Below are 18,348 nucleotides of genomic sequence, written 5' to 3'. Positions count from 1 at the left end.
ACAGAGAGCAGTGTTATATTATGGAAAACAGGCTCGTGCTACCAAAACTGCCATCAACTTTTTTTTAATTTTATCTGACCAGGTCATGGTATGTTTGTATTTATACACTCAATAGGCCAGATGCTTAGCTGTGTAAACAGGCACAAACTCCACTAACTGAAGTCAATGGATCGATGCTGATTTACACCAGCAAGCATCTGGCCCTACCTGGCCATGCCCATGGCTCTACAGAGTAGTTTTGCTTTGGGTTAATTTGATGTGAATTCTGTGCCAGGAGCTGGAAAAGGGACCCACCCTACACCAAGCCCTTGGAATCACCAGCCGAGCAGCCCCTTTCTGTCCATTGAGGTATTATAGGGCATCCAGGGCTTGGGACACAGAACAGCTAGAGAATCCAGGCAATGGGGGATGCTACCAGGAAAGACAGATGATAAAGCAGGGTATCAAAGTCACTCTAGGGAGAAGGATGAGTTACATTTTGAGTTATGGGTTGGGACATAAATTTAGGGCCACCCCTGTCCATCAACCCCCTGCAGAACTCTCACGGGGGTCAATCAGTAGTTTACACAAAGACCCAGGATAGAATATTTTGGTTTGTACAGGAACTTAACTTTTACTCTCATTACTTATCAGTGGCTTGGTTGGCACCTTTAGTATTGCTCAGTGGGAAAGTATGCTCTCCTTTCAATCCACAGCTATTTCTGCCCGTAATTCCTTTTGCTGGTTTTCTCTCTCCATCTTTCAGTATTTCCCCTGCTCTTTGGTCTACATTTCCTTCTCTTCAGCAGCACCCAGTTCCCATCCCCACTCCCTCCAGTGCAAGGATCCAGCAGTGAAGTAGTTAACACTTACATTTTTTTAATGTGTTTAATTTAGTGTTGTGATGAGGTTTGAGGTGATGCACCCCAGAGATCAATAGAGGGTAGGGGAGTTTACACTTCTCACAGTGGTTATTTCAGGCTGGCTGCAGACTCAGGCAGTCAGTGCTTTGATTACATGCAGTTCCCATTTGAGAGGTTCTTTTTGCAAGCATGAATGCTGAAAACTTCTATTAAACAAAAGTAAGTGGCCATATTCACAACATACAGAATGCCATGCAAGCCACAAAAATACAGGAACCAGGCTGCATTCAGCCATAAGGCTGAGTGGTTGGCATCCCTACTATAAAAGAAATTCTTAAAAATGACATGGGCTTTGCTGGCTCCTGATTTGTCTTTGAGGAATGAAGAGTTAATCCTTCTGAGAGAGTCTGACTCAGCCTGGAAGTGTCAGACAGTAGCTGTGCCAGCAGGTGAGTTTCGGGACAGCTGCAGGTCTTCTAGGCATTCCAAAATCAAATGCCTTGGTATGGAGCCTTGGAACATTAAAAATATTCAGGTACTTTCAACCAATTTCCAGTTAATAAGTTCACATTTAAAGTGCTGAATTCCTCATGGACATTTCATTTTGATTAACCATAGACAGGTGCATGCTACAAAGAGTTCTGAACTAGGAAGAAGCAGGTAAATGCTACCAACTCTTGCAATTCTATTCTGCATCTCATGCTATTTGGTGTTTTATATAAAGCCCCAGCCCCTGGAAGTGACTGTGTCAATTTGAGGTTTTATTATTATTAGAAGAGACACAGTCAGCTCTCATGGTTGTAAAGAAAAACTTGAAAACATAACTTAAGTGTTCCCTACTAGCTCAAACCACACAGCAAAGAAAAAATTAATTTGGGACTTTCATTATTAAAAACCTCATGATTTCTAAGCCAATCTCATGACTTTTGAATGCTTGTGGTTTGGAACACTGCATGTTATAAATAGGTGGCAGTGGATACATTATAAATGTTTATGCATTTTTGCATGCTGGATCATGCGCTGATTTTGTAACCTTCATCTCTGTATGTGGTTGTATCTGTGTGTACATAAGGGATCATGTCCGAGTACTGATAGATTTGGTCAAAAAGATTTTCCAATGAAGTGTTTCTGTGAGAAAATGCCATTGTCAAAAATCAAAATAGAATTTTTGTGCAGTGTGGTGATTTCAACCTAAGTTTGTTCTGGGGGTGGGGGGGGGGGGTGGGAGATGAAGCATCTAGACAAGGTCAACTTTGTCATCAGAGGAGAACATTTCAATTCTTCATTTTAAAACAAATTCAGTTCAAAATTTTATATTATCCTTAAAAAGTCAAAATCAGAACAAACATTGATAATCTTAAAACAGAGTATCTTGATTGAGCCACAAATTTTAACATTTCATTTTGCAGAAAACTTTAAAGATTCAGAATGAAAACAAAATTTGAAACATCAGAATTTCCCACAGAACAGAAATTCTGAGTTCCAACCAGAGGACAGATCCTCAGCTGATGGAAATCTGCCTCACTCCATTGAAATAATTGGTAGGAGTGAAGGTTGAGAAGTATGCACTGTGTTTGTGTATGGAGCTACACAGGGAGAAAGACCAGTGTATGTTTTATGTAGTGTATATGGGTGCATGTGTATCTGTGCATACATGTTTACAAAAGAATAGCACAAGCCTGTAGGAACAAAGTCAGAAAGGCTAAGGCACAAAATAAGTTATACCTAGCAAGAGACAAAGGCAGTAAGAAGAGGTTCTTAATATATTAGGAGCAAGAGAACAATGAAGGAAAGTGTAGGTCCTCTACTTAGCAGGGAAGGAGAACTAATAAACTGATGGCATCAAGAAGGCTGTGGTATTTAATGCCTATTTTGCTTCAGTCTTCACTAAAAAGGTTAATGACTAGACATGTAACAAATTAACGGGGGCAGTGGGGAACCACACACTAAGATAGGGGAAGAGCAGGTTAAAGAATATTCAGATAAGTTAAATATCAGGGGGTAGCCATGTTAGTCTGTATCCACAAAAACAAGGAGTCCAGTGGCACCTTAAAGACTAAGGGATTTATTTGGACATAAGCTTTTGTGGGTTAAAAAACCTCACTTCATGCATCTGAAGTGATATTTCTTTTACCCACAAAAGCTTATGTCCAAATAAATCCCTTAGTCTTTAAGGTGCCACCAGACTCCTTGTTTTTGTGGATAAGTTAAATGTATCCAAGTCAGCAGGGCCTGATGAAATTCATCCTAGAGTACTTAAGGAATTAGCTAGAGCCAGCTAGCAATTATCATTAGCTATTATCTTTGAGAGCTCATGGAGAATAGGTGAAGTCCCAGGGACTAAGGTAGGGCACACTGTACCTGTCTTTAAAAGGAGGGGAAACAAAGAGGACCTGGGGAATTATAGACCAGTCAGCCTAACTTCAATAACCAGAAAGATACTGGAACAAATAAACAATTTGTAAGCATCTAGAGGATAACAGGGTTAAGGAATAGCCAGCATGGATTTATCAAAAACAATTCATGCCAAACCAACCTAGTTTTCTTCTTTGACAAGGTTACTAGCCCAGTGGATGGGGCAACACAATTGATTTTCGTAAGGCTTTTGACACACTCCAACATGATGTTCATAGTAACTTCATCTGGATCTCATTTTCCTGAAGTGTGTACACAGCTGGTTGAAAGACAGTAGTCAAAGAGTAGTCATCAGCAGTTTGCCATCAAACTGGAGGGTCTTACAGAGGTAGGTCTGGTACCATTAAATATTTTCATTAATGAGTTTGATAGTGGAGTACACTTATAAAATTTGCAGAGGACCACAAGCTGTGAAAGCTTGCTAGCACTTTGGAGGACAGGATTAGAATTCAAAAATGACCTTGACAAATTAGAGAATTAGTCTGAAATCAAAGAGGAAATTTAATCAAGTCAAGGGCAAAGTACTTCACTTAGGAAGGAAAAAAATCAAATAGACAACTACAACAAAGGGAATAACTGGCTAGGTGATTGTACTGCTGAAAAGGATCTGGGGCGTTAGAGTGGATCACAAATAGACTACAAATCAACAGTGTGATGCACTTGTGAAAGTAATATCTTTCTGGGGGGTGTTAACGGGGGGGATCATATGTAAGAGAGGGAGTAATGTAATTGTTCCACACTATTCAACAATGGTGACACCTCAGCTGGAGTACTGTGTCCAGTTGTGGGCACCACACTTTAGGAAAGATTTGGACAAGTGTAAGAGAAACCAGAGGAGAACAATCTGATATTTGAGGAAAGGTTAAAAAACCTGGGCATGTTTAGTCTTGAGAAAAAGGAAAGGCCGGGGGCGGGGGGGCAGAGAGGAGAGAGGGACACCCGATAACAGTCATTAGATATGTTCAGAGCAGTTATAAAGAGAACAGGGATCAATTTTTCCTTCATGTCCATTGAGGGTAGGACAAGTAGCAATGGGCTTACTCTGTAAGAAGGGAAATTTAGGTTAGAGTTGGAAAGTTTTTCCTAATATCTAAGGATAGCTAAACTCTCAAAATAGGCACCCAAGGGAGGTTGTGGAAGTCTCACCACGGTTTAAAAAAACAACTCCAAGCTGAACACACCTGTCAGGGTTGTCTGGGATTACTTAGCCCTGCCTCTGTGTAGGGGGCTGGACTTGATGACCTCTTCCAGCCCTATGTTTCCATGATCTCCAAGTCCATCTAGAGTTAGACATTTGGGTCACACTTTTTATAAAGAGGATCTTAATATAGGGGAAAACAGAGTCGGTGAGGTAATCTCTTATTGGATCAACTTCTATTGGTAGAAGACAAGCTTTTGAACTACACAGAACTCTTCTTCAGGTCTGAGTCCAACTTGTGTCTCTCTCACCAACAGAAGTTGGTCCAATAAAAAGCCCACTTTGCCGCTAATATCCTGGGACCAACACTGCCGATAATAGATGCTTTACTAAATGCTTAGTTGTCAGAGTTCAAGAGGCCCATAGGGTTGTTTCTAACTGTCTTAGAATCATCAAGAGCAGTTTATACAGATGTCCTTATCACCATGCTACAGATTTGAATTTCAGCATTCTAGAGGCTTATAACATCCAAGTCATTTATCAGCCTTTTATGTGCTAGTTCTAAATGGAACCTTAATATAGAAGGTCTGATATTTGTGAGCATACATTTTTTACAAAGCCCATATAATAAGTTCTTCTGCTGATCTGCAGAAGCATATAACAACTTGCACCTTGGACAACTGTGCTATTGTTTAGATCACATCTTGTTCCAGTTGCAGTAGCAGCTACAGGGCCCAATTTGGATCTGGGCCCTATTGTGCTAGCCATTGTACAAATAAAGTCCCTGGCCCTAGGAGTCTGCAGTCCAAGACTGCATTCTCCCAACACAGCCATCTTACCAGAAGCTACTTCTAAAATGCCAAACCTCTGAACACCTTTCAAACAGTTGCCAGGGTTTTACTTAAATAAAAGCCTGCCTTGTGATAGGACTGGCCAACTCCTGAGCACCCTTGTGTGGCCTCACTCTACAGCAGTCCTGCCTCAGTTTCCCTTCTTCCAGGTTCTCTCTTACGCACACAAAAACCACACACTCTTCTGGTTCAGCAATACCCTCCTTAGGGCTGGATTTATTAAAACAAACTCACTCCCAAAAATGAAGTTCTGGGAGCTACATCTGTGCTTCTACTGGGAGTCTCTCAGGCCCTCCCAGCATGGAGCCTTTTCCAGGAAGGCTCAGGGTTTCCTCCTCATAGAGCCATAGGGTTAGAAGGGACCACAAGAGTCATCTAGGCCTAACCCCTTGCCAAGATGCAGAATTTGTTGGGTCTAAACTAGGAGTGGGCAAAGTATGGCCCAGGAGTGGGGTCAGGGGCTTTCTCTGCATGGCTCCTAGAAGCAGCAGCATGTCTCCCTCCAGCTCCTATGCATAGGGGCAGGCAGGGGGCTCCACACGCTACCCCCACCCCAAGCACCATCCCCACAAATGGGGCCAATGGGAGCTGCAGGGTCAGCACCTGTGGACGGGGCAGCACACAGAGTTGCCTGGTCATGCCTCCATATAGGAGCCAGAGGGGGGACATATCGCTGCTTCCAGGAGCTACTGGAGGTAAGCGCCACCCAGAGCCTGCACCCCCGACCCTCTTTTACACCCCCAACCCCTTGCCCCAGCCCTGATCCCCCTCCAAACCCCTCAGACCCACCCTCCTTCACCCAGAGCCTGCATCCCTGCCCAGAGCCCCCTTCTGCACCCTGTCCTCATTTCTGGCCCACCCCAGAGATTGCACCCCCAGCCAGAGCCCTCACCTCCTCTCACACCCCAACCTCCAATTTCCTGAGCATTCATGGCCCACCATACAGTTTCCATACACAGATATGGCCCTCAGGCCAAAAAGTTTGCCTACTCCTGGTCTAAACCATTCAAGACAGATGACTGACCAGCCTCCTTTTGAAGGCATCCAGAGAAGGAGCTTCTACAACTTCCCTAGGCAGTTACAGTTAGGAAGTTTTTCCTGAGGTTTAGTCTAAATCTGCTGTGCTGTAGTTTGGACCCATTGCCTCTTGTCCTGCCCTCTGTGGACAGAGGGCACAACTTTTCTCCATCTTTTTATGGCCTGCTTTCACACTACCATGTTCCTCCTTAATCTCATTTTTTCCAAACTAAACATACCCACTTCCTTCAGCCTTTGCTCATATGACTTGCATTCCATCCCTTTGATCATCCTTGTTGCTCACCTCTGGATCCTCCTACTCACTTCTCATTTCTCCCCAATACCACAGGGTTCCTTATTAGGATTTACTCACTTCTAGCAGCCACTCTGGTTTGCACCTTCCTGCTGCTCTTTATAGGGTAATCAGCTCCCCAGCACCCAGCTGGTTCTATTAATTAAGCCCCACACTGCCTCCAAGGTATGGGGGTAGGGCTAATTAGACTGGGCTGGTTAGCTCCAGGCTACCCCATTATATAGTCAAAAAATGTTTCCTTTTCCCTTCTCCTTCCTCCAAAATAAGGCATTTCTTCCTAAAATTACACTGGTTTGGGATGCACGACAGGTAATACTCAATACTGGACTTGTAACATGTATCAGGTCTGATATGCCACAAGCCACTAGGACTAGAAGTAATGGGCTGGCTGCTCTGTGGGTCTAAGTCTTCACAAGTGTAAATCTTGACTGTAGTGACTCCATGATGAAGATCTGGCTTGTAAACTTTTCACTATTAAAGAGTTGAAAATGTCCCACTGCCCGTGGGATACAGCACTTGTTTCTGAGTCCCCACAGGTCACAAGAAGTTGCTTCTTCAATTCATGATATTGTATAGGACCTGAGTTAGGTCATTTTTACCTAATGCTGTTATTGTCAAATGGGATGCTTTTATTCTGAAATAAGTGTTTGCTGACAGAATTGAATTGAAATAACTACAGGTGTGAATGAGAACTGATTTAGTTATTTTGTTAGTTAGTCTATTTACCATGTAGACAGGCCCTGAGAAGATAGCTTTGTAGGTAAAGATATAAAAGAACAGGGCCAAAGACATTTGTAAAACCACCCTAAGTTATTTCTACATTTGTTTTTTTTTCTGCAAAATATGTGATTTAAAGAGAATACTTGATGGCCTGGGGTGGCATGAAGATTTTACGTGCACTTTTAAAAGAGGAATTGCAAAATCAACCATGAGCAGAGCGAGTTGGGAAATACAAAAAAAAAACTTTTCTTTTCTTTTTGCAAAAAAATTCACTTTTTTATATATTTTTCCATCAAACTTTGGACATTTTTCATGAGATTTTTGAAATTTAAAAAAAACCCTCTCTGCAGCTGGTCAAAACCCACAAAATCATGAAAATTTTTGTCAAACTGTTAGAGGGATCTCGGAGGGGAGTCATCAAAAATTCAAAATGGTAATGAAAATTTTCATTAAAAATCAAAATCTAGAAAATGTCAACCAGTTTTATTCACGAGTAATGCATCCATCCTGAACTCTGGCTGAAAAAATTACCCTTTGTATCACCCACACTATCATGTGCTCTCTATTTACAGGGCTATTAACCTTTGTGCATATCTGTTGTTATGTTTATATGTGCTTATGTTTCTATAGGTGTATGTGCTTATGGATTTATACCAGTGTGTACTTTGCAGGCTCAGTATTATGGTCACTTCCTGAGTAGTGTAAACTGTCATAGCTCCATTGAAACCAACAGAACTACTCCAATTTATGCCAGCTGAGGATCTGGTCCCTTGTGTTCATATGTGTATGTACAATATATCTATCGCTACATATGCATCTAGATGAACAGAAATAGCAATAAATAAAATATGTATTTGAATCATTTCATGTGTTTGCATGCACATCTGGGTTTATTTGTGGGTATATACATCCGTATGTGCATATATTTAATTTGTATCTGTATATGCATTTGTATAGACATCCATTTGTGTTTGTGTGTCAATCTGCGTGTATGTTTCTACCTCTGTATGGCATCTGCCTCTGTGTTTTATGAATAGGGATAATGTATGTGTGTTTATATATTTGTGTACATCTCTCTGTGTGTGCATATATAGCTGTATATGTGGACACGTGTCATCCATCTGGATGTGCTTATATTTGCAGGTTTATAGATGGTGTGTGTATTGTGAGGGGGATCTTCTGCATTAATCTCTGTGTTTTTGCATAGCCTTCACAGCTCTGAGAGGCAGCATGGCCTAGTGGACAGGGCTCAGAACTGGGAATCAGGAAGCGCAGCTCTGCCAGTGATCTGTTGTATGACCTTGAGCAAATCATTTCACCTCTGGTTCTCCTCCCACCTTTCGTCTATGTAGACTAATATCTTTGGGGCATGGTCTGAATCTCACTACACGTGTGCAGCGCCTCGCACAGTGGAGCCCTGATCCTGACTGAGGCCTCTAGGTGCTAATGTAATTGCATTCTAATAATGCATATGCACTCACAAACCAGTGACTGTGTGCGTGTGTTTGTGTGTTCCTGTGGCTGAGTGTTTATCTCCCTATGCGTATGTGCAGGGCAAAGGGAGATGGCAATCAAAGAGTTATTAAATGCCAAGCGGATAGGCAATAAATCCCATTGATTTTACAAACTCCAACTTGTCTTCAATCTCCTTCCATTCTTTATCCTGGGGGCATTGCACCACAGCCCTGTTTTAAATACCTTTGCTTCCCCTCCCCCCCATGCCTCCCCCGTGCCCCAAAAAAGTGTCAATATTTTATTTGGATTTTTAACTTCGCTCCATAACAGTTGTTTGACCTCCTGACTCGGGCGAGTCACATAAATTCTGGGACTTTATTCAGGAGCCATGTTCCCGCTATTGAATAAGCAATTTGGGAGGGTGAATTAATGACTTGTGCTGCTGCTGGAAAGTCCCTGAAGAAATATTAAAATTGCTTGCAGACTGAATCAATACCCACTGAACACCCAGCATGAGGAACTGGGCTTTTTAATGGCTATGAACAGAAGCATTTGGTAGAGGAAGGGGAATTCCTACACACACGCACACACCCGACAGCATCCACTCCTCCCCTGTCCTTGTCATCTCCAATAATAGCAAAATCCTTTTATGCACAAAAACTGGTTACAGCTGATGTGTCCAGTGCCTGAAAAGCGACTCGGGCTGGTTCCCTTCTCTCACTCTGCAACTCCTACATGGTCTTCGTGAAAGACTGGATGTGCTGGTTCTGTGTTGTGTGGTTACACTGATGTGCACTGGCCAGGGCACCTGAGCGGTTGTGTTAGCATCGGGGAGCATTGATGAGCTTGAGGGAGGTGTGCTGTTGTATTGGAGTGTGGGCTTGTGTCATTGTGACCGTGTTTTGTAGGGGTGCCCGTTGCATTCCGATGTTGTGCATGTGGGAGACAGCGGCATGGGGATGTCTGTGTTACTATGTTGTGAGAGATGGTTTTTGTGTTATATAAGGGTGTAGCTGTGATATGTTTGTGTCATGTGTGCTCAGCACCTTTCTCGCTCAGGCTTTCTGTCACTGTTTGTATTGCTTTTGCAAGGGCGCTAATTTTCACCCACAGGCCCCTGTACTTATGTCGGCTTTTGTGGTCACACTTTAGGATTCCCTTTGAAAATGTAGCCCACATGGCTTGGCACTGTGTGTTTGAATGGCTGTGCTCCGCGTTAGCCAGCTGGGCGGCCGTTATTGTGTATTAATCCCCGGGTGTGCGCTTTGTATGACTGCATGTCTGTTTCATTGATTTGATCGGGATGATTTTGTAATTGTGTGTCTCCGTGATTGAGTTAGTGTGCATCTCAGCGCTCCTGTGTATTGAATAATGATGACAGGGCTTGTGTTGTTGTTTGACTGACTAATGGCCTCGTTTCAGCGCTGTGAGTGAATGTGTCCTTCTCCTGTTTCCATGTCTCTGCTGGGGTTGGCTAATTTACACTAGATGATTCTTTAAGGTGCTCACATGAAGTATAAATGTCTCCTCAGCACCCAACTTGTCCTCTTTATTGAGCTGTGCTCAGACTACAGTGCTTGCATATGTGTGTACAAATAGGACTGTGTGTGAGAAAGGACATGGCTTGTAGCTGCTTGCTTCAATGAATATTGTGAAGTCACTTAATTGTGTACATCTGCATGATTGTGTGTATGTCTTGTGTATATGTGGGTCTGTATGGCTGCCTGTACGTTGTGTTGCAGATGTCTCTAGGCCCGGTGTGTGCACGTGCATATGTATTTCTCTGTGCATACATGTAGGAATGCATACATGTTCGTACATGTGTTACATGGCATGAGTGACTGTGTGATTGACTGTGGGTGCACACATATACAACTATATGTATGAACTTGTGTAGGGAACTATAGGTATATGCATGTGTTCGTCTGTGTCTGCAAGCCTGTGTTGTGTGTATGTATATATGTGTGTATGTTTTAAAAGATGCAGTATATATGAATGTGTGTGTGTGTGTGCACACGTGCAATGTGTTTTCCCTTTTGTAGACATATTATGATCCATTGTCCCACGACAACTGAGCCTCAGATGGGCTGAAATCTAGGTCCCATGGAAATCAATGAGCAAGCTCCATTGTTTATTTTTATGTCGATGATGTGTATTTTTATTTTGTTTGTCTATTTGCTACATACTGTCAATGCATTTGACACTGAGTTTTTCCATTTATTTTAGTGCCATCAGGGTTCGGTCTAGCGGCAAAGTCATCACAGGGGCATTAGAGGACTGGAAACTGTTTGAGGGAGCTCTCAGATTTGTTCCTTCACCGAGGTAGCCCATCAGGAGACAGCCTATACCCTGCTCTGATTACCCATGGAGCCAGCTGTAGTGTAGGGACTCAGCAGGCCAGTAAGTTTGGCTGATATTTCCCTGTGAGGTTTTTCACAGGGCAACTCCTCCTCGCACTAGCTAAGTCCTTGTGACTGTCTCTGCTACCTCCCTCTCGCCTCTTCATTCTCTCCCACTCTTTTTCCCTTCCGCCTCTACTCTCCCTGCCTCCCTTCTGCATTTGACCTTGAACATACAACTCTATTCTTAGTCCCTCCTCCTGTTTTTATATATATATATATATATATACACACACACACACACACCCCTCACCCCACTCAGGAGGAGCAGCATGGGGGTAGGTGGGCATGGGGAAGAGACCTGGTTGAAAATAATTGGAGGCTGTTAAACAGAAGAACGCAGAATATCACTCGGGTAATGGAAATAAATTCCATTATATTTGCATTTTAATTTTCCACATAAACAAAGGCCCAGTGTGTGCCGGCTTCACCAGAATCACTGGCTAGAATTTAATTAGAAATGAAAAGTTTATAGGGCTCTCTTTAATGCGATTAATGCACGGTTAACATTTATCACATACATATGCTGGAATCGCCTTTTTTAAGCAACCACCGTCCATGAAATGAATTTCTTTTCAACTTTTTTAGCGCGTGTGAGGAAGGCTGTCTCTGGTGAGGCGGTCCAGTGAGCACACTCCTGACAGCTTGGTAAACTGCAGCCCTCAGAGGCTCAGCAGTCCCTAGTTACCAAGACAAGTTCAAGGTGGCTTGGAGGGAGCATGGTCTAGTGGTTAAAATGCAGGGCTGGTTGTCAGGGGATCTGGGTTATATTCCCAGTTCTGCCGCACGCTAGCTGTGTGACTGAGTTGCTCTCTGAGTCCATTTCCCCAGGTGCTTTTTTAAAAGAGAAATGAGCCAAAACAAGGAATCTCATATCCAAAGCCCTTTGCATTTCAGGGGATCTTGGATCCACATCTCTGGATCTGAGCCTGGCTTGGTGGTTTGGGATCTAGGTAGGAGCCTATACCATAAGAGGCCTATATTCTGGTTCTGGTTCTAATGCCGGTCAGATATTTCCAAAGCAGCTCTCCTAATGAGAATTCTGCCATTTTGGATAAGAAGAGCTTGTGAGATTTCAGCACATCAAATGCTTTCCCAACCCCATAGGGCTGATTCAGCCTCTTGCCTGAACCTCAAACCCTAACCTAAATCTAGTCCAGACTGGAGTCCAGTTACTGCCTCCTCGGCCCAGCTCTAGTAAATGGAATAATTGCATTTCCCTAATTCAGAGGGGCACTATGAGGTGAAATTCGTTAATGTTTATAAAGTGCTTTGAAATCTTCTGATGGAAGGCATTTTAGAAGAATGATCCTAAAAACCATGGTGGTGATGGGCCCATTAGAAATCAAGCTGTAGAGAGACAGTCAGATGATTATTTGCCCTTGCTCAGTACCTTCCCCTGACAGAGTAAGACACAGAGGTAAAGGGTCAAAGATTTCCACCTGCCCTGAGTACTGTGTGAATCTATGCTCCCTGACTCACTCCAGCATCAGGAGGGAATCGCACTTGTCGCATCACTGCCTCCTTCTGGAGCCAGGAGTACTACACCTGTCCAATCGCCTTTTATCACAGATATGCTTGACTGTTCCTTCCCACTTCCTGCCCCAATTCTGTGACGGATGGGGCTCTGCAGTCACCCCACACACAGACACTTCCATGTCTCTCTCTCTCTGACTTGCAGACAAGCAGAGTGATTAGACCGGGCCTGTGGACAGCCAGAGAGTGTTAGGGACGCAGCAGAGAAAGGGGGAATATGAAACCTCTATTGGTCCCTTGAGGAATGATGTCCTTTCCTTATCTTATCAGCTTCTCTTCACTCTTCAATTATAGTCTATTGAAACTGGCCTCTTAACCCAAACAAGATAACCTGGATAATGAGGAGGAGTGTGTGAGGAGAGAGGGGGGCTGAGTCTGATATATCTTATACCGCCCCCATCCTCATTTGTACCCTCCCTCATACACAAATAATCCACCAACACAAGCATTCCGTACCATACATATACACTCTTCCAAACATAATGCCCTAACACCCCCACTCTGTCCTAGATACTACCATTCACACACACTCCCTCATGCACAATCTCCCACGAATACATACCTGCCATGCTATATACACTTATCCATCCACATCATCTCAATATGCACATGCTCTACCATGCTCACAACTGCATACATACACACTCACTCATACAGTCTCTCTCTCACACACACTCTACCATGCCCACTAGCATACACAAATTCACCCATACAATCTCAAACTGCCACGCACACACTACTATGCATACACACTTGCATAATACCCACTACCCACCTCACACATACATATTTTCCCCAAACACGTATATGTATATGATTTCCATATTACAGCACACACTGTCCCCAAATGCACACAGAACCTACTCCAAACACCTCCAGTGCTAATTGTACACTGCTATGCATGTGCTGTCCCCAAACACACATTTGTGGTCCGATATACACTAACAAACTCCTCAAATACATTCACACTGTTGCCCAAATGGCAAATACCACACACATACTCAGACAGAAACAGATCCCCACAAAACCATTCTCCTAGCATGTATCTATGCCCACGCATGCACCGCCACATGAACTTAACTCCTGGCATATGCCCACCACAGATACAGTACATTCTCATGGATATGATCCTCCCCATTCCTCATATAGACCCCTAATACATACAGTCACATTCTAGTTACAAACATAACACTCCCACACAGACACATTTCCTCATAGACCCACACACACCCCTTCTCTTACATGTTGCGGTGTAGAGGTCATGCCTCACCTAAATATCCATTACAGGGAAGAACATCTGATCAAACATTACAGGCCCCATGGTGCGCCCTCAAAAATGCACATGTCTGTTGTGTTCCCACGCTGCTGCATTTGCATGCACAGATCAGTCAGCTGTGCATCTAAGTACCCAGTGGCATGTACGACTGGTGCAGTCAGCACTTTCTCTTTGGCAAAGATGGTCTTTTGAGTTGACACAAACGATTAGCCTGAATGCCCCCTGCCTCTTCCTTCCACTCTTGCTCCTACAGGGCTTCTTTACCCTTTGCATTCCCAAGGATCACTTTGCCCCCTGCCTACCCAGCTTATGTGTGCGGGGAAACGACCCCTGTTCACCTGTGAGCTGCAGGGTCACTGTCCCCACCAGCTCTGCCACTTACAGCTGCCTGGGAACCCTCAGGCACCAACATTCCATCTGCCAATAGTGTAAACTCCCTCTACGCACCTCACGCATCCCTAAGATGAACTGGATGGTGGCCACGGCAACGCTATGTACAAACACCGCAGATTTATTTTCAGTGATAATAATCTGGCCAAATCTTGATTAGTCTTTCACTCTGTTCCTACCCCCTTGCCTTCATGAGATGCTTCTTTCTTCTCTCAGCCCATCCCACCCAGCAGCCACCTTTGCTTTCTCCCGCCTGCTACGGAACCGTCAGACCACAACATTCAATTTAGCAGCTGTTAAAGGGACAGCACCCCACATGCTTTGTCTATTTCAAACTTTTGATTTGCTGTTTGATCAGTGGGAGGACGGCCTGCATCACATTGTTCCTATTCCAATCTTCTTCCACTGCCAGAGGCGTGGTCCCTGTGTAGGCAGTGCATACACAAACACACTCTCTCCTCCCCCGCCACAAATCCCTCTTCACACAAAAATAACCCCCTCCACATCCCCGCTATATCATCTGCCTCCCCGGTCATTTTATAAATAAAGGCCAATACTTTCAGTCTGCAGAATTAAAGCTGGGCTTCTATACCCGTATTTAGGCAAGCAAATGTGAATTTAAGAGCCTGGCTTCCAGCACCATGTTTTGGAAATATTGGCCATAAATATTATGCAACTGCATTGGGCTGCAGTGTTTTCTAAAGGCAGACTAGCAAGAACCAATCCTTTAAGAAACTGTTAGAAGAGCAATGGATCTTCACAAGGTGATGGTCCCTTTAAGAGGCATCCAAATGTTAATGTCTGAAGGTTCCATGGCAATTTAAATCAAGAGCTTGGAAATGGACATTGGTTTAGAGTATAAGGCCAGGAGGGCCCACCAGATGATCTAGAATCTATTCTGATCTCCCGTATCTCACAGGCCACCACCACCACCCATCACCCGCATGCTAAACCCAACTACTAAAATTAGACCAAAATATTACAGTCCACAGGAGACTAGACTATTATGCGCCACAGACAGAGAATAGGAGGGACTGAGGTGCACTAGTGCTCGAGGCCCCTGCTATGGCAGGGAAATGGTTAAGTGAGATACACCCGGATAATCCTGGCAAGTGACCCACACTCCATGTGGCAGAGGAAGGAGAACCCGCCACCCCAAGGTCTCTGCCAATCTGACCTGGAGGAAAATTCTTTCCTGCCCCACATAGGAGAATCCGTTAGACCCTGCATGAGGTCACACTGCCTTGTACGTCAGCCCCAACCAAAAGAAACAGTAGATCTGTTAATTGTTCATCACAAAAATTAGAGCTCTCTGTAGCAAACAAAGGATTGGGATGTCAATGGACCCAGTCGGAAAATGGGTTTTCTGTTCTAGAAAAAATGGTGAGATTTTGAAGGTTTTTTCAATCTGAGTTTGGGACAAAAAGCCAACACTTTGAATTTTTTTACAAAACAAAATTCTGAAAAAAAATGTTTTGGGTCAATCAAAATGTTTCATTTTCAGTTCAGTCCTTTATTTTTTTCAATATAAAATGAAGTAAATTTCAAATTAAAAAGTGGTTTCAAAACAAAAGGAACTTTTCCTTCTGAAAATGTTAAATGTTTATTTTCCAGTTTTTTCTAAACAAAATTTCATCCAAATCAATACAATTTTGAAAAAAAATCAGTTGGATAACAATGGCATTTTCTGATGGAAAACTGTTTTAATAAAATTTTCTGACCAGTTCTAGCTGCTAACCCTTCTAATGAAAGGGTGTGTGTGTGTGGGGGGGGGGGGGGATTTTGTTGTTGTTGCCAGAAGCTAAACCACTGTTAAATCAGAGAGTCAGGATTTTGTGTAGAGTAAACTTGCTATGGAATAAGTTCACACATTTTGTGCCCCGCTTGTTTATTTTATCCCTTCTTCCCCTCTTTCTGTTGCATTATTCACTTTTCCTTCTATATCTTGATTTGAGGTGAGCCTGATCAGCAAAGTTTGGACACCTTTTCCCTCAGCCAAAGTCGGAGGCTGTTTGGCTCTGGGGTTCTGGCCTAGGCCCACATCTAATCTTGGTGGGATTTGCTCCCCCTGCCAGAGATGGACGTTTAATCCTGTGTCCTGCAGTCTACAGAGAGGGAAGGGGATTTACCCTTGGAAATGAAGAAAAGCTGTTCAGGTGAGGCCAGGAACAAGGCAGGAAGAATGCAAGGTAAAGACTGTAATTGACTCCAGAGAGAGCACAACTAACAGAGGCAAACCCCAGTGTATGTGTGTGTTGGGGGGCTTGCTAAGGGCCCTAGGGAGAAGAGGCCGCCCACAGCCAGTGAGCTTATGGGAGGGGCATTGCTATAGGATGAGAGTAGCAGGAAATGTTAAATTTCTGCTCTTTGGACAGGGGGATTACATGAGATGAGAACCTACTTTCCCTGGTTTTCCCCAATTTCACTCAGAGCTTTGGGTAAAGATTTCATCAGCGATGTTTCTGAACGGCATGTTCTTTGTAACAGTCTATGAGCTCAGAGTTATATCTCCAAGCATGTTACACTTACACTATCTACAACATCAGCCATACATTCTCCACCGTCAGACACACACATACACCCAAAGCCCCAAGGAATACACTCATCCAGCCACATATACACACCTCACAAGCATACATAGCCCAGGTATATACTTCTCTCAATTTACTCGCACTCCCTCTCCCCATATGTACGTGTATATATACCTCCCAAGGACTATATGTTCCCTGCGTACAGACACTTAGATACGCACATATAATCCAATCAACACAAATACACTCCACATACAGTCCCTATACACAGTTCCACTATGCCGCTCACTGAACAGACATACACCCCCAAAAACCCACCCACAATTTACATACACATATACACAAGTGTACCCACCTGAATGCGCGTGCGCGCACACACACACACATTCACTCTTCCTCACACATATCTGCAGGGACACATGCACATCTGCTGTCCACACATCACACATGGTCTCTTTCTTTTTTCTCCCTCACCCCCAACAACAGCTAATCTCCTCCATGGCCCCGATATTGAACTATTGTGTTGTCCATTTCCCAGTGACAAGGGGTCTAGTTACAGGGTTATTGATTGGTTTTCATGCAGACAGATGGATCCGTCCTGGTCGCCCATCGAAACCCACCTCTCTGTGGGCTGATTGTTGCAGCTCTGGGGATAGGATTGCACAAAGAGACCACCCTCCACGCCAGCATCCTTCACCCAGACCGCAGATAATAATAAATGGAGCCAGGCTGAGCCGTAATAAAAGCAATTGAGTGGGTTACCTGTGCAGACGTGGATTTATACGGCCTCGTATTTGATGTGATTGTTTTATTGAGTTCTCAGCACAGTTAGGAGCCCATTTCTTTATTTATTTTGTAGCACTAGCCAACGTCCACCTTTGATCTTTTTCTGAGCTGTGCCCTAGGGGAACAGGAGTGGATGGCAGGACCCCTCCAATCTTGCTCTTACCTATAGGCCAATGCTGATGATGCTTTGGTGGGAAAGCCCTAGCCACAAACAGCTCCCTTATTCTGCAAGTCTGACGGGCAGCTAGCCATGTATATTTGTTTAACCCTTAAAATGCTAGATTTTTTTCTGGACTGCCAGCGAGAGGAATGTTGAGGTCCACTGGCTGATTTTCCAGAAGAGCCTCTACTCAGCCCCACGCAAATGCAGTGTTTGCACAGTGCCTAGCACAATGGGGGCTCGATCTGTGAATGGGACGTAATACAAATGATAAATAATAACAGTAACTCTCCCTCTTATTCGGTACCCACATTTGGGTGCCCACAAATAATTGCAAGTGTAAATTTCCTGGGTGCAAGCATTTCCGGGCGCATTCTGAAGCACTTGGGTGCGCTGTGATCTGATTTGCAGGTTGCAATCAGGTAGATGGCTGTCCACGTGGTATGAAACATGCTCCCAGATACTTGCACTGTGAAAACGGGAGGTTGCTTCTGAAAAATTGCTCCCTGTGCTGTCTTA

General features: G+C 43.8%; 1 protein-coding gene and 1 long non-coding RNA gene across 4 annotated transcripts in view; one reads left to right on the top strand and one right to left on the bottom strand.

Moving 5' to 3' along the window:
* PAX2 (paired box 2) overlaps positions 1-18,348 on the bottom strand; it is a 102,168-nt gene that overhangs the window by 70,249 nt on the left and 13,571 nt on the right. The window lies entirely within an intron of this gene.
* Positions 6,756-17,606, top strand: LOC123373738. Its single transcript, XR_006580842.1, has 3 exons — positions 6,756-6,885; positions 16,308-16,541; positions 17,467-17,606. It is a non-coding gene; the product is annotated as an uncharacterized LOC123373738 (long non-coding RNA).

The sequence above is a fragment of the Mauremys mutica genome, chromosome 7, assembly GCF_020497125.1.
Source record: "Mauremys mutica isolate MM-2020 ecotype Southern chromosome 7, ASM2049712v1, whole genome shotgun sequence".
NCBI lineage: Eukaryota > Metazoa > Chordata > Testudines > Geoemydidae > Mauremys > Mauremys mutica.
The sequence above is the reverse complement of the archived record's forward strand: the minus strand, read 5'-3'. Positions and strand labels throughout refer to the sequence as shown.